General features: G+C 37.3%; 1 long non-coding RNA gene across 3 annotated transcripts; it reads left to right on the forward strand.

The window, feature by feature from the left end:
• Positions 1–6,552: 6,552 nt before the first annotated feature.
• On the forward strand, positions 6,553–13,567 carry LOC110659348 (uncharacterized). 3 transcript variants are annotated; one of them, XR_009151331.1, is made up of 3 exons: positions 6,553–11,675; positions 12,759–12,838; positions 13,197–13,567. It is a non-coding gene; the product is annotated as an uncharacterized LOC110659348 (long non-coding RNA). The 3 variants fall into 3 exon arrangements; XR_009151332.1 differs by having other exon boundaries at positions 6,553–9,594; positions 9,707–12,838; XR_009151330.1 differs by having other exon boundaries at positions 6,553–12,838.
• The last annotated feature ends 2,710 nt before the right edge of the window (positions 13,568–16,277 follow it).

The raw sequence follows: 16,277 nt of genomic DNA on the forward strand, positions 1-16,277 counted from the left end.
TTGGATGTAATTTCAGAAGTTGGATTACTGAGTTGCAAGCCGGCTAAAACTCCTCTTGAACAAAATCACAAGCTAGCCCTTACCGAGAGTGATGATGTGGATGACCCTGCTCAGTATAGGCGTCTGGTGGGACGACTTATTTATCTAACAATAACTGGGCCCGAGTTGTCTTATTGTGTGCATATTCTTGCTCAGTTCATGCAATAACCGAAGAAAGCTCATTGGGAGGCAGCTATTAGAGTTGTGCATTTTTTGAAAGGAAATCCAGGTCAGGGTATACTACTGCATGCAAATTGTGATATCAAATTGTCTGCTTACTGTGATTCTGATTGGGCTAGCTATCCTTTGATGAGACGGTCTTTGACCGGTTATTTTGTTCTTTTGGGTGAATCCCCTATCTCGTGGAAGACTAAAAAGCAACAGACAGTGTCTCGCTTATCCGCTGAAGTTGAATATCGGTCTATGAGTACTACAACTTGTGAACTTAAATGGTTGAAAGGATTATTGAAAACTCTTGGTGTGGCGCATACTATGGAAGTGATCTTTCTCATTAGAAGCTTGATGGAGAAATATAGAGATGTGAAGAAAGATCTACACATGGTTTTTATTGATTTGGAAAAGGCTTATGATAGTGTTCCAAGAGAGGTCTTATGGAATGTGTTAGAACAAAAGAGGGTATCTATTAGGTACATACAAGTATTGAAAGATATGTATGAAGGAGCAACTACTATTGTGCGCACAGTGGGAGGGGACACGAGATTTTCCGATCTCAATTGGATTACACCAAGGATCAGCCATAAGCCTTTACCTTTTTACATTAGTTTTAGATGAACTGACGAAACATATACAAGAAAGTATTCCTTGGTGCATGATGTTTGCGGATGATATTGTTCTAATAGATGGACACGAGAAGGAGTCAATAGAAAGCTAGAACTTTGGAGAAGTACTCTAGAGTCAAAGGGTTTTAAGTTAAGTAGAACGAAGACAGAATACATGCATTGCAAGTTCAGTGAAGGCCAAACTAGTGATAGAGAAGGAGTTAGTTTGAATGGAGTGATACTGCGCCAAAGTAATCACTTTAAATATCTAGGCTCAGTCCTTCAAGTAGATGGGGGATGTGAGGAGGATGTTAGTCATAGGATTAAAGCCAGATGGTTGAAGTGGAGACTTACCACGGGAGTTTTATGTGATTGTAAGATTCCCAATAAATTGAAAGGAAAATTTTACCGTACAGCCTTACGACCGGCTATGTTATATGGTAGTGAGTGTTGAGCACTGAAAGAGTCGTATGCATCTAAGATAAGAGTTGCAGAGATGAGAATGTTAAAGTGGATAAGTGGCCATACTAAACTAGATAAAGTCCGTAATGAGAGTATCAGAGAAAAGGTAGGAGTGGTGCAATTGAAGATAAGTTGATGGAAGGGAGATTGAGGTTGTTTGGTCATGTGAAGCGTAGACATACGGAGGCTCCAGTTAGACAAGTAGAGGACATTAGGTTAGAGGATAGAAAGAAAAAAAGGGGTAGACTTAAATTGACTTGGAAGAGAGTAGTACAACATGACCTAGAAGCATTACACATTTCTGAGGATTTAACCCAAAATCGTTCAGAGTGGAGAAAGCGAATCCATATAGCCGACCCCAAATTTTTGGGATAAAGGCTTAGTTGAGTTGAGTTGAGTTGAGTTGGCGCATAACCTATGAATTTGTATTGTGATAGTCAGGCAGCTCTGCATATAGCTGCTAATCCTGTCTATCATGAACGTACCAAGCATATTGAAGTGGACTGTCATTTTATCCGTGATGAGATATTGAATGGTAACATTCGAACAGATTATGTATGTAGTTCAATGCAACCTGCGGATATCTTCGTAAAGGCGTTGGGAAATGATCAGTTTGACTTTCTTCTTCGCAAGTTGGGCATTCGAGATCTCCATGCTCCAACTTGAGGGGGGGTATTGGAAAGGCAGCTGTTAGCTGTCACTTATTTTGCATTTATTTAGGGCATTTGTTTAAGAATTTTTGTGTACATATCTGTTCTTACCTTTTGTTGTATGATTCTTGTTATGGAAAGTCAATCACTATATTATTTCTCTGTATATTCTGTATTCTGTATTCCTATTTAGGATTTCTTCCTAATTAGTAGAACACAATTATAGGAATCAATTGTATATATATATCCATGTACAGATTAATTGAAATCAATAAGAATTATCTCTATCTACATGGTATCAGAGCAGGTCATCAATCTAGGGTGACTATTTGTTCTCACTACCCAGCTCAGGAGAGACCTTGGCCGTCGACTGGCCGTTTCGACCCCGATCTATATCGCCAGCGTCGCCTCAACCCCCTCATTCCACCACTGTGTGCTGTTGCCTAATCCAGTATATCATTAAAGGACTTCTGAGGTTTGGCTCTCAGATCCTATTTCGGTATTTGCTTGATTTATGATTTTGGGTTATTTTGCTGCTATAAGCACTTTGGATTAGCGTTTCGGTTAGTTTTCTTTGTCTCAACAAATGGCAGACAATAAGAATGTTATTTCTGATGTGATTCTGGTGATGACAAAGATCACGGAACACAAACTTAATAGTTCAAATTACCTGGAGTGGAGTAATACTGTTAGGGTCTATTTGCGTAGCATTGATAAGGATGATCACTTTATTAAAGATCCACCCACTGATGATACACGACAAACTTGGCTAAGGGAGGATGCTCGGTTGTTTTTGCAGCTTCGGAACTCGATTCATAGTGAGGTAATTAGTTTAATTAATCACTGTGAATTTGTTAAGGAATTGATTGATTACTTAGATTTTCTGTATTCTGGTAAAGAGAATATCTCCCGTATTTATGATGTTTGTAAGGCATTCTACCGTACTGAGAAAGAGGATAAGTCTCTCACAGCTTATTTTATGGATTTTAAACGGGTATATGAGGAATTTAATGTATTGTTTCCTTTTTTCCTGACTAGTGTTTGTTTCAGGATCTTACGACGAAGCAGATTATTGGTAGAGGACGCGAGTCAGGTGGTCTCTACATTCTGGAAAATCATGTACCGCGGTCGCTTATTTGCTCCAGTACCTTAACACCTCTTGAAGCTCATTGTAGATTGGGTCATCCTTCTTTGTCTACCATGAATAAGCTGTGTCCTCAATTTCAGTCTTTATCAATACTAGAATGTGAGTCGTGTCAGTTTGCAAAACATCATCGTTTGCCTTCTGTGTCTAGAGTCAATAAACGGGCTTATCCCCTTTTGAGTTAGTTCATTCTGATGTTTGGGGTCCTTGTTCTGTTACATCTAAAACTGGATTTCGTTATTTTGTTACTTTTGTTGATGATTACTCTCGTGTTACCTGGTTATATTTAATGAAGAATCGTTCTGAGTTGTTTTCTATCTTTTGTGCCTTTTGTAATAAAATTAAAATTCAATTTAATATTTCTGTGCGCATATTAAGAAGTGACAATGCCAAATAATACTTTTCAGCACAATTTCAGCCTTATATGACACAAAATGGCATTCTTCATCAGTCTTCCTGTGTGGATACCCCATCCCAAAATAGCATGGCCGAAAGAAAAAATCGGCATATTCTTGAGGTAACTCGTGCTCTTCTTTTTCAAATGAAAGTACCTAAACACTTTTGGGCGGATGCAGTTTCTACGGCATGTTTTTTTATCAATCGTATGCCGTCTTCTGTCTTTAATGGGAATATTCCTTATACTGCTTTGTTTCCTACAAAATCTTTGTTCCCTGTTGAACCCCGTATTTTTTGTTGTACCTGTTTTGTGCGTGATGTTCGTCCACAGGTTACTAAATTGGATCCAAAATCTCTCAAATGTGTCTTCCTTGGGTACTCCCGGCTCCAAAAAGGGTATCGTTGTTTCTCTCCTACTCTTAATCGTTATTTTGTTTCTGCAGATGTCACATTTTTTTAGTCCACTCTATTTTTTCCTCCATCATCTGTGTATGAGAGTCAGGGGGAGGAGGATGATCTCTTAATATATACTGTCCAACCAATGTCTAGTCCTCTCTCACAGCCTGTTCCTTCTGTCTCTAGACCTACTCGACCTCCCGTTGTTCATGTTTATTCCAGGAGATTGGAGATTCCTGACTCAGATCCTCCACCAGCTACTTTGTTGGGAGATCCTGTACCTCATACTAATCATGATTCTGATCTAGACTTACCCATTGCTCTTCGTAAAGGTAAACGTTCATGTACTTACCCTATCTCTTCTTTTGTTTCTTATAATCAATTTTCTTCTTGTTCTCGGTGTTTTGTTACTTCTTTAGACTCTGTTCCTATCCCTAATACTGTTGGTGAGGCACTGTCTCATCTTGGCTGGTGTGATGCTATGAAAGAGGAAATGGAGGCTTTAGATGCTAATAGTACATGGGAACTATTGCCTTTGCCCACTGGTAAGAAAGCTATTGGTTGCAAATGGGTATTTCTGATGAGTAAATCCTGATGGTTCTGTGGCTAGGTTAAAAGCACGCCTTGTAGCAAAAGGATATACTCAGACATATGGGGTTGATTACTATGATACTTTTTCTCCTGTAGCTAAACTTACTTCTATTCGCTTGTTTATCTCTTTAGCAGTTACATATGATTGGCCCCTGCATCAATTGGATATCAAGAATGCTTTCCTTCATGGTGATCTTCAGGAGGAGGTGTATATGGAGCAACCACCTGGGTTTGTTGCTCAGGGGGAGTTGGGTAAAGTTTGTAGGTTTCGGAAGTCTCTTTATGGCTAGAAACAAAGTCCTAGGGCATGGTTTGGGAGATTCAGTGAAGCAGTACAGGAATTTGATATGCAAAAAAGTAAGTGTGATCACTCAGTATTTTATAGGCAATCTGAGGCTGGTCTAATTCTCTTGGTAGTCTATGTGGATGACATTGTCATCAGTGGGAGTGACTCTGCAGGTATTTCATCTCTTAAAACCTTCCTCTAAACTCAGTTTCAGACCAAAGACTTGGGATTGTTAAAGTATTTCTTGGGTATTGAAGTTATGAGAAGTAAGAAGGGTATTTTCTTGTCTCAAAGAAAATGTCCTCGATCTATTGACAGAGACAGGAAAATTAGGTGCTAAGCCTTGTAGCGCACCAATGACTCCAACTTTACAACTGTTGGCAGGGGATAGTGAGTTGTTTGAAGATCCAGAGAGATACAGAAGATTGGTAGGAAAATTAAACTACTTTACAGTCACTCGTCCTGACATTGCTTATGCCGTTAGTGTGGTAAGTCAGTTTACGTCTTCCCCAACTGTTGCTCATTGGGAAGCCTTAGAACAAATCTTGTGTTATCTGAAGGGCGTTCCAGGAAGAGGTTTGCTATATGGTAATCATGGGCATTTGAATGTTGAATGTTTTTCAGATGCCGACTAGGCTGGATCTAAGGTTGACAGGAGGTCAACTACTGGATATTGCGTTTTTATTGGAGGAAATTTGGTGTCTTGGAGAAGCAAGAAGCAGAGTGTAGTTTCTCGATCTAGTGCTGAATCCGAATACAGAGCCATGGCACAATCAGTATGTGAGGTAATGTGGATACTTCAATTACTAGATGAGACAGGTTTTAAGACCTCCCTGCCTACGAAATTGTGGTGTGATAATCAAGCTGCTCTTCATATTGCTTCTAATCCGGTGTTTCATGAGCGGACCAAACATATTGAGATTGATTGTCACTTTATTCGTGAAAAGATTCAACAACAAATCATCTCAACATGACACATCAAAACTGGAGAGCAATTAGGAGATATTTTCACAAAAGCTCTGAATGGAGCTAGGATTGACTACATTTGTAACAAGTTAGGCATGATTAACATCTATGCTCCAACTTGAGGGGGAGTGTTATGGAAAGTCAATCACTATATTATTTCTCTGTATATTCTGTATTCTGTATTCCTATTTAGGATTTCTTATTTAGGATTTCTTCCTAATTAGTAGAACACAATTATAGGAATCAATTGTATATATATACCCATGTACAGATTAATTGAAATCAATAAGCATTATCTCTTTCTACAATTCTGATACAATTTTGGTAGTTTAGCTTGATTAGGAACCTATTTGTTAGCTGTAATTTTTTATATATATATTTGATTTCTGAGGTAATAAATATCAGAATTCTTATTTCAAAATTTCTTAGTTCTTTTACAATATGTAATTTTGTATATATAAATTGTTTAATTTTATTGATTAATGGATATTAGGTTCAAACTAAGATCAAAATTAGATCAAATAACTTGAAAATCAAGTCTAAATTAAAAATTGATTAAAAATCAAAATCGATCGGTTTGAACCGAACCAAACCGAAATAGAGTGGTTTGGTTCGATTCGGTTTTTCATCCATTTCAGTTCGGTTCGGTTTCTAAAATATGTAATTCGGTTTTCATGATTTGATTCGATTTGGTTTGATTTGAACCGAATGCTCACCCCTAATTTTAAGTTTCGTTTGAGTGTTGTTTTGCAGGTCTAATATTCCTTCATCATGCAGGAAACATATTTTGTTGACCATTGTTTTAGGAGACATGACAAGTGATCTAATATGCTTTTGGTAAGTTAATACATATTGTTTTGATAACTCATTTTGTGCTTATGGAGTATATGCAAGATTTAGAAGCATTTTAAGGTGTCTTTTTGGTCAAGCATCATTGAGTTTCTCTATTATACCAAACATACAAGTCTCTGCCAAAGCTTGATCACCTGTTTTTTTGATGTGTTTACTGTTTACTGTTTACTGTTTGATCCCTTTGATTCTGCTGCTCTTGCTATTTTTTGGGTGCTTCAGTTATTGCTTTTCCTTTTGTTGCTGGCCCGTCATCAATTAGAGATTTGCATGGTTTGCTGTGCTGTCCTTCGCATGTATTTTTGGTCTGGTGTGGTTAGCTATATAGTTTGTTCTGATTATGCCTGAGTTATTATTATGTTAACTATGCTGCCCCTGTTCTCTTTCTATTTTTAAATTTGTGTGTTCAATGAGTGAAGACACCTAGATTGGCGTGCTTTAGTTTACATGATCATGTCGTTGCTGAAAATCTATATGATATAGTTGTGCTGCCTCTGTTGTTCATGCAGGTTTCAATTGTTTTTGGATTTGATTTTGTCATGTCTCATTTTATTTCTCAATTAGTCTTTCACAAAAAAAAAAAAAAAAAGGAGTGATGCCTGATGCTGTTCTCCTCTCTAGCGAGTTATGAATGTTGGGTACAGGAATTTGGATATGCAAGAAAGAAGAGACTGGGTGGGTTATCTGCTACTATATAAATCACCCCACCTTATTACATTTTTGTATCTTCAGCTTTTCTGCTTTAATCTTGTTTCTCTGTTTGTCTTTTTTCACCGGAGACGGTTGTTTCTTTCGTCATTGGAGGATCTTAGATTTTAAGGTAAACCTTTTTATTTATTTCCTTTTTGCACTCTTTTCCTTTTTTTTTTTTTTTTTTTTCTTCTTCTTCTTCAAATGAGTACTCCTATCTTGAATTTGGGTCAAGACACTATGGAGGACTCTTTTGACTTGGCTACCCCTCCTCAGAAGGTGTTAATGGCAGGAGAATGGACTTCTCGGCAACCTGGCGAGTAGCCGGAGGCCATAACGCAAACTCCTGGAGAGGAAAGGCCGGCTGTAGCTATCATCTCTTCGAGTCAATCTGGGGCCGGGGATAAGGGTCCCTAACACAGTCGCAAAAGAAGACAATCAATAGAGGGGGAAGAGCACCATCTTCCTTCTTACATGCTCGCCCATAGGCCGAAAGGGCACATGAGGGCAGATGACATTCTTTTGCATGGGAACTCTATCATGATTTATGAGGAGCAACACAAAACGGGTGTGCAATTTCCTTAAGATCTGTTCTTCGTTGAGGTCTTGTAGTACTATAATATCTTTGTTTCCCAGCTCCACCCCAATAGCTGGTGGGCGTTGGTTGTGTTCCTTATTGCCAAGAGAAGAACCTGGTTGCTTCGGCGAAAGCAAGTTCTTTTCGCGTGAAAACGCAGACTTCTATTACTTTACTGGTAAAGGCAGGTTCCCTTTGTTCGCTGGACTTCCGTCTTCTCTAAAGTGGTGAAAGGATCGGTTTTTCGTGCCGACTCTGGAAGAAGGAAGAGATGGAACGTTTCTTGTTACATTGGACACTCAGGCCCATTTGTTTGGTAGGCCCATCTAAAGTAAGAATGACTATACCTACCGTCAAAGAGCTTTGAGAAGGGCTTACCCTCATGTTTGGTGGGCTTGGGCGTCCAATGCAACGAGAAACATTCCCATCCCTGTTCCTCTTCTGGAGTTAGTACGAAGAATCGATCCTTCCACCACTTTAGAGAATACGGAAGTTCGGTGAACAAAGGGAACCCGCCTTTAAAGATAAAGTAACTGAAGTTTGCGTTTTCACGCAAAAAGAACTTGTGAAAGTGCTGAAGCGCTTTCGTTGTAGCAACCAAGTTCTTATCTCGGCAGAGAATGAGGAACGCAAAATGTCCGCCGGCTATTGGGGCGGAGCTAAGACTGTAGGACCTTAACGAAGAACGGATCCAACGGAAACTGGACACTCGCCTTGAGTTGCTCCTTATAGATCATGATAGAGTTCCTACGTGAAAGAATTTCATTCGCCCTCACGTGCCCTTTTAGCCTATGATCGAGCATATAAGAAGGAAGATGGTGCTCCTCTAGAATCCCTTCATTGATTGTCTTTCTTTTCAACTGTACTGGGGACCTTTATCCCTAGCCCCATATTGGCCTGAAGGGTTGATAGCTACGGCCCTCCCTCTCCAGCAACTTGCGCTACGGCCTCCAGCTGCTCAGCAGGCTGCCGAGAAGTTCCTTCTCCGGCCATTAACACCTCCTGAGGAGGGATAGCCAAGTCAAAAGAGACCTCCGTAGTGTCCTGACCCAGATTTGGGGTAGGAGTACACATTGGACGAAGGAGGAGGAGGAAAGGAGAGGAAAATAGAAATAAATAAAAAGGTTTACCTTAAGATCTGAAACCCTTTGGTGATGAAAAAAACAACCTTTTCGGGCGAAAAAAGGCAAAACAGAAAAATAAAATTAAAGAAGAAAAGCTAAAGATACAAAAATGTAATAAGGTGGGGTGTTTTATATATATAGTAGCAGAAACCATAAATGCAAAAACTCCTCGAAATGCCAAACATGGCGCTTGGAGCATCGTGCTGACGTGATTTATACATGGCTCTCCAAGCGGCAAGACATTTCAAAACTTTTTAAATTTCTCCTCTCATTTGATGACGCCTAAGCAACAAATAAAGAAATTGATCAACACAAAATAACAAATATCGCTGAGCCTAAAGACTCGGATATTCATAGGGGAACTAATGATATTACAATAACTAAAATAATAAGGGCTAAGTAACAGATAACCGAGCAACGGGTAACCCTGATACCCGAACACTCTCGAAGAAGGAAGTTACTCGCCCAATTATGCTAGCGATACTCGGATCACTCTTGAAGATAAGGATCTCGAGGTATCTGCCTTAATTGGAATCCAATTCGTACAAGGAGTTGATCAACAAAGCAGACTCCTAACTCTACTCAACTGCAGAACTCATAATTCTAATAGGAGACGACATCAAAGGCCTATTTAAAGGCCATCAAGTATGCATAGTAACCAGTTTTTACCCTCTCATTCTATTGTCTAGTTCTTACTACTGACTTAGGCATTGGAGCGGTGGTTATATAATCCAACCGGTGCTTTTCTTTCTTACAGATCTAATTCCTGTACCCAACATCCATAACCTGCTAGAGAGGAGAAAACAGCATCACTGCCATTGCATGTTTTTATGAAATAAATGACATTGTAGAAAAAAGATCAAGCTCCTATTCTATATTTCTCTAACTATAGATCAGTTCATTGTTGTGATCAAGCAAATACCATTCTTTGATATACAAATGATGAAGTGACTGAAAACCGAAAACCCATGTGCAATTTCAAGAATTCAAGTCCATATTTAATGAGCGGAAGAGATGAAAAGAAAAAAAGGTTGATTGGTGTAGCGGTAGGCTGAAAATATAAGAACTCCTAAAAATAGCATGCATTAGTTCCGCTACTTTTTGCCTTTATATATCTTTAACTAGCTTATTTGGATCTTCCAATTCTATTAGAACCACAAGAGATGATATTGGATAGCTTCTTGATCCCACTTCCAAAAGGATCTCATTGCCACACACGCAGTTCTATATGAAAACTCTACATTATTTAAGATTATGGAAATTGTCCTTTGGTTTATTATTATTATTATTATTATTATTATTATTATTATTATTATTATTAATGTAGGACAATGAGTGAAACAGTGGAGTTTATTTGGATTAGTCTTGCACCAAATGGTGAACATGGCTTACCAAACCTGGATGAATTGTGCCAGTGAAATTTATGCTATGACATGAATTTTCTGATGGTGTTTTTCAGATGGTGTTTATGGAATTTCCACTATTCTTTTGCCTTTTCTTCGATTTTCTATTTTTTGTAAAATAATGAAGACGGGTAATGTTGCCACTATTCATTTACTTCTAGGTTTTTCAGTGATTTGTTGATGAGTTAGCTCCTTGACCCACATTGTTTGTGTTTATTGTTATTGTATTAGTTTCTATTTTACTTGCTCTTTTGTTTACATTGAAATTGGTATTTTGATCATCTGTTGATATTTCTTTCCAAGTACTGCAATTTTTCTATGTGACACCTTCCATGTGTTTCCTGTTCACCTTTCCTCTCAAATAGCGAGGTGTAAAAAGTGAGAAACTAAGGTGCCTTTGTCTTTGCATTTGATTCACCAAATACATTATATTTTCTGTTTTTATTTGCATGAAATGACTAAAGTATGTTGATTATGGAATTACAGTCATATATTATGACTCAGTTTTTATCCATTATTCATTTTATTTCCTATGCAGTAGAATTTTTATATGATAAGAAGAGACAAGAACAGAATATTTTTTAGGGTTTTAAAGATTGATCGGTTAGAACCATCTGAACTATATAGTCTTGAAGATTCTACAACCTACTCAGAAAGTGAATGTTGTGACTTGCTAAGGTGAATACATGAAGGGAATAAATCAACTGGCAGACTTAAATTTGTAACTACTTGCTATAGAATAGTTGGTCTGTATACGATATTGTTCTATCTAATCTCTTGCATCCATTTCATTATAGAGCTCATGAATTCTTCTTTGGTCAATTTTGGTTTCATTAAATTTTTGGGACCCTATTACGTGTTGCTGATAACAAAGAGAAGGAAAATTGGTGCGATTTATTGTGATACAGTATATGCCATCGCCAAGAGCGAGATGATTCCTATTTCAAATTCTTCTGTGCTGTTCAATATGACATTCTAAGAACGAAAACAGATCTTCTGTCCATTCTGCATGCAAATGTAATATGTACTTTGTACTTCTAAAGAGACTTATAAGTTGTCAAAATTGTGCACTTTTCATTTGCAATTAGATGAGCATTTTATCATGGTTGTTTTATTTTCTTTCATTAATTTTTGGGACAAATAGTCTTGAGTTGGGCATCGTCTATTATTGGGTAAGTTCAACACTCTGCTTTGGGCTTCATCGGGTCCGCATTCTGTCTTGAGCTGGTCTGCAGAGGTGCTCGCCAGGTCCAAGCCTTGACCTTTGTCTCACTTCTTCTTGGTCTCACAAACTCACTGCCCATGCAGTTCAAAGCATCCAAGGTCTTATCTTTATTTTATTTTCTTTGATTAATTCATGTTACATCTGCTAAATCGGTGTATATTCCGTATCTGCTTTGTATCTAATCCCTTACCCCTCTCAAAATTGATTTTCTTCTATTTCACTATTAAATTTAACAGAAGTTTTGATGATTGGAAAGTATAATTATCATTAAAATGGGTAAGGCAAATGTGACATTAATTCTAAAAAAAATTATGGCTTCATAATTATCTCCTGCGGATAGGCTGTAATGATCTTCATAAGTTGCCTACAATATGTTGGCATAATTGCCTAGGTGGGGTTGATGATGCCTGCTGAGTTGTGTAGAATTCATTTTCTGTTTTGTTTTACTAGATTAATGATATTCTCTTTGGTTATTGTGATTCAACAAGCAATCGATGTTTCACGATCAAGGGTGTAGTATTATTTGTAGTAGTGGTCTTTCATCTCAAAAGAATTCTCGATTTGAAAACACAGAGACAAAGGACTGATCTTTGATCTTTGAATAGGAAAAAAAGGAAAAAAGAAAGAGTGAGGAAAAGGATATATGAAGGGATCTAAGTTGTTCCATTTATTAAATGAAGGGCAATTAATGTCCTTCTTCCTACACAAAAGGCAACTGAAATTCCCTTCAACCGGGAACAAGATTGTCTTCCTTAGAAGCAAAAGCAAAAAGTTTGATTTAAGGGACTCATTTGCTGCTCTGCGCCTTTGCCTGTGGTGTAACAATTAAAAAGCACAAGATCTGCTTTCTAAAGCCATTTAAAGTCTTCATTAATCCACAATTTATTGTCTGGTAATCATGCTTTACTGGTTTTTAGTTTAACTGCGAAAGAAAATCATATTATTAAAATATATTATTTTTGTTATTATACTATCTCACTCTTATGTACATAGACAGATTTGTGTCTTTTAATGTTCTTAACAGGGAGAAACTAACTACTGGGTGGTGTTTCCTCAATGCTTATTGCATCATAAGAACTTGACCTCTTTCAATTTGTTGTATCTTTGGATTAAGGCTTATTGTTCAACTGATGTTTGTAGATTTTGCGGAGTTTGCTTACATTTCTTTATTGTGATTGCAGTATATATAAAATATGAAGAAATCAGCCTCTAAATGTGGAAGACTTTTGCTATATAACTGATAATATACACCAAAGAAGAGGTAATTCCTGGCTCTAGGTAGAATATTTGGAAGATTTTCAGTTCATCCATATAGTTTGAAGTGTTATAGGACAATTTACTTTCTCAATAATAGTGTTTGAAACAATTATTGATTTGTTAAATACACTGATAGAGTACTACATTGGTTAAATTTTATTTATTTGTTTATATTTTTTTACAAATGCGGTGAATACAATTTAGCCATTCAAAGGAGATATGAAATTGAACATGATGTCTTCAGTAGGAATTGTAATACTTGCTTACCATTACTTGATCAATGTTGCTGTTTAGTGGATCAGAAGAATTTTGCAATCGATCAGTCTTCTTTTTTAATGTTTATAATTGCAATTGTGGTGCAGGAAGGAACATCAGCATGTCAATAGGGAAAGTTCTATTGTCAAAATACTGGGCATCTTCCTGTTTCTTTACCTTCCTCAAGGGTGAATGGTATCTGTGGTATGACTGATTGTATAATTGTGAATCTGTTCTGATTTTGTGATTAAACTTCTCCAGGTTTGTTCCAGTTGATTCTCTCACCTATGCTCTTCTTTCTACATTTTTCTCATTTTGTGATTAAACTTGGTCATATTGCTAAAAGCATCCTTACATGAAAACTAAGAATATAACTGCAAGGAAAAGTGATTTGCTTCAACTTGAATTTAGGAAAAATGCAGCTTAATTCTAACATCTATTCTTAGTAATATAATATTTAAGTTATTGTGTTGTTCTAGCATTTGCGTATACTCCATTTATTCCTTTTCTTTGTAACTGAATCCTGAATTGCTTTGTTTGCAATGATGTATGGTTATATTTCAATTTGTTGGTTTAAAAGTAATTGAAAATGAGGTTGAAAAATTGAAAGGTTTGAGAGATGAGATGAGCGATGAAGTTTACAAGGATGCCACTGATTATTTAATGGAGATAAATGAATACAACCCCTATGGAGGCTACCTTGAAAGAGGGAACCTTACTTATATTAAAAAACAATGGCAAATAGCTAAATGCGAAAGTCTCCTATAAAGGTTGGTAGAATTCTCAATGGTTGAAAAAAAATTGTCTATTCATTGATGTTTCACTTTATAATCATAGTCTATATTGATTTATGCATTTTTTTTGGGTATCAAAGAGAGTTGTACTCGAAGCTCATACTGCTTAAATGCCCATTAATGAATATAATTGGTTAGGAGAAAAACACTATAATGTCCACTCTATATTAATATATAAATATGTAATATGTAATCTCTTTGGTTTGTGAATTTCTGAACTTCAATTGTTATAGATTTTTTGCATTCGTTGGCCAATGTGTTGCATTGATTTTTGGGTTTTTAGATGTAAGCTTAGATTTTAACTCCGCCTAAGTAGTTTGCGCTTAGCCGGTCCCAAGCCCGGATAAAGGAGGAGGGTTGCGGTAGGTGACAACCAGCGTAAAAATTTCGTCACACCCTATGATATGGATTCAAATGATATAAACGTTGGGGCGTCCTCTACTAACGACGCGCTACATCGGAGCCCGGGTGTAGTGATAAATATGCAAGGGTGTAGGGCGTTCACCGAAAGCGACGCGCCATGCGCCCGGTGTGGTGTTAAGTGAGCAAGGGTTCCCACATCATGGACGGGTGTGGGTAAAGAAGTTAGTCCATAGGACAGATAATAGAACAAATAGTGGAACAGAACACAAGATAGACATAGAAAATAATAGAAGATATCATAGAAGGAGACCAATTAGGAAGGAGCAGGATAGGAGGAGGATCAGGGTTGGTACTTGGAATGTTGGATCACTTACAGGAAAATTAATGGAGCTTGTGGATACCTTGGAAAGGAGAAGGGTGAATATTGCTTGCATTCAGGAGACTAAATGGGTAGGAGAGAAAAGTAAGGAAGTGGGTAATTCAGGTACAAATTGTGGTTTACCTGGAAGGAGAGAAACAAGAACGGAGTGGGTATAATCATAGACAGGACATTGAAAGACGCAGTAGTAGCTGTGAAAAGAGTAGGAGATAGAATTATACTAGTAAAGCTAGTAATAGACGGAGAAACAATAAATATAGTTAGTGCTTATGCCCCACAAATAGGACTAGAAAGTGAGAGTAAACAAAGGTTTTGGGAAGATATGGATGATTTAATGCAAAGCATACCGAATGAAGAGAATGTTTTCATTGGTGGAGATTTGAATGGACATGTAGGAAGTGATAGGCAAGGTTATGAGAATGTTCATGGAGGTTTTGGTTTTGGCAGTCGAAATGAGGAGGGAAAAAGCATCCTGGATTTTGCTATGGCATACGACCTAATACTAGCAAATACCTACTTTATAAAAAGAGAGTCACATTTAGTGACTTTCAAAAGTGGGCAACATAGAAGTCAAATCGACTTCCTCTTAACCAGAAGACAAATGAGCTCTATGCAAGGATTGCAAGGTCATTCCAGAGAGGCTTTAACAAGTCAACATAGGTTGGTGGTCTTGGATGTCAAGTTTAGGAACAATTCAAGTAAGGTCGGAAGAAATATTGTAGCTCGAACATAGTGGTGGGAGTTGAAAGTAGTATAGCAAGTGAAGTTCAAAATGAGCTTCTTGAGTCCAAGTATGGAAGCTAGATATGGAGGCCAATGATATGTGGATACAGATGGCATCAAAGATTAGAGAAGTAGCTAGAAAAGTACTTGGGGAGTCTAAAGGACATGGACCACCCTCAAAGAGAGATGGTGGTGGAATGAGGAAGTACAAAAGGCGTTGAAGAGAAAAAGGGAATGGTATAAGAAATTACCTAAATGTGATAATAATGAGGCATATGAACAGTATAAGATAGCAAAGAAAGAGGCAAAAAGGCGATTAGCCAAGCAAGAGCACAGCATTTGAAAAGTTATATGAGAAACTTGGAACAAAAGAAGGGAGAAAGATATTTATAGATTAGCAAGGAGTAGAAAGGAAATGTCAATATCTCAATCAAGTTAGGTGCATTAATGATAAAGAAGGAAAAGTGTTGGTGAAAGATGAGGACATTATTGAAAGATGGAGAAATTATTTTAATGATCTCTTAAATAATAGTCAAAATGGAAATAAGCGTGAATATAGATTATAGAACAATAGAAAAGAATGTAAATTATACTAGAAGGATTAGATCTTTAGAAGTAAAGGAAGCACTTAAGAGAATGAAAGTAGGTAAAGCCTGTGGACCCAGATGAAATACCAATTGAAGTGTGGAAGTATTTGGGAGATATGGGAGTGGCATGGTTAACTAAATTATTTAATAAGATTCTAAACTCAAAGAAAATGCACGATGAATGGAGGAAGAGTATTTTAGTACCTATTTTTAAAAATAAGGAGACATACAGAGTTGCTCAAACTATAGGGAATTAAACTCATGAGCCATACTATGAAGTTGTGGGAGAGAGTTGTGGAGCATCGACTACGTCATGATACTTCTATCTCTCTCAATCAATTT

Source organism: Hevea brasiliensis, chromosome 9, assembly GCF_030052815.1.
Source record: "Hevea brasiliensis isolate MT/VB/25A 57/8 chromosome 9, ASM3005281v1, whole genome shotgun sequence".
Lineage (NCBI taxonomy): Eukaryota > Viridiplantae > Streptophyta > Magnoliopsida > Malpighiales > Euphorbiaceae > Hevea > Hevea brasiliensis.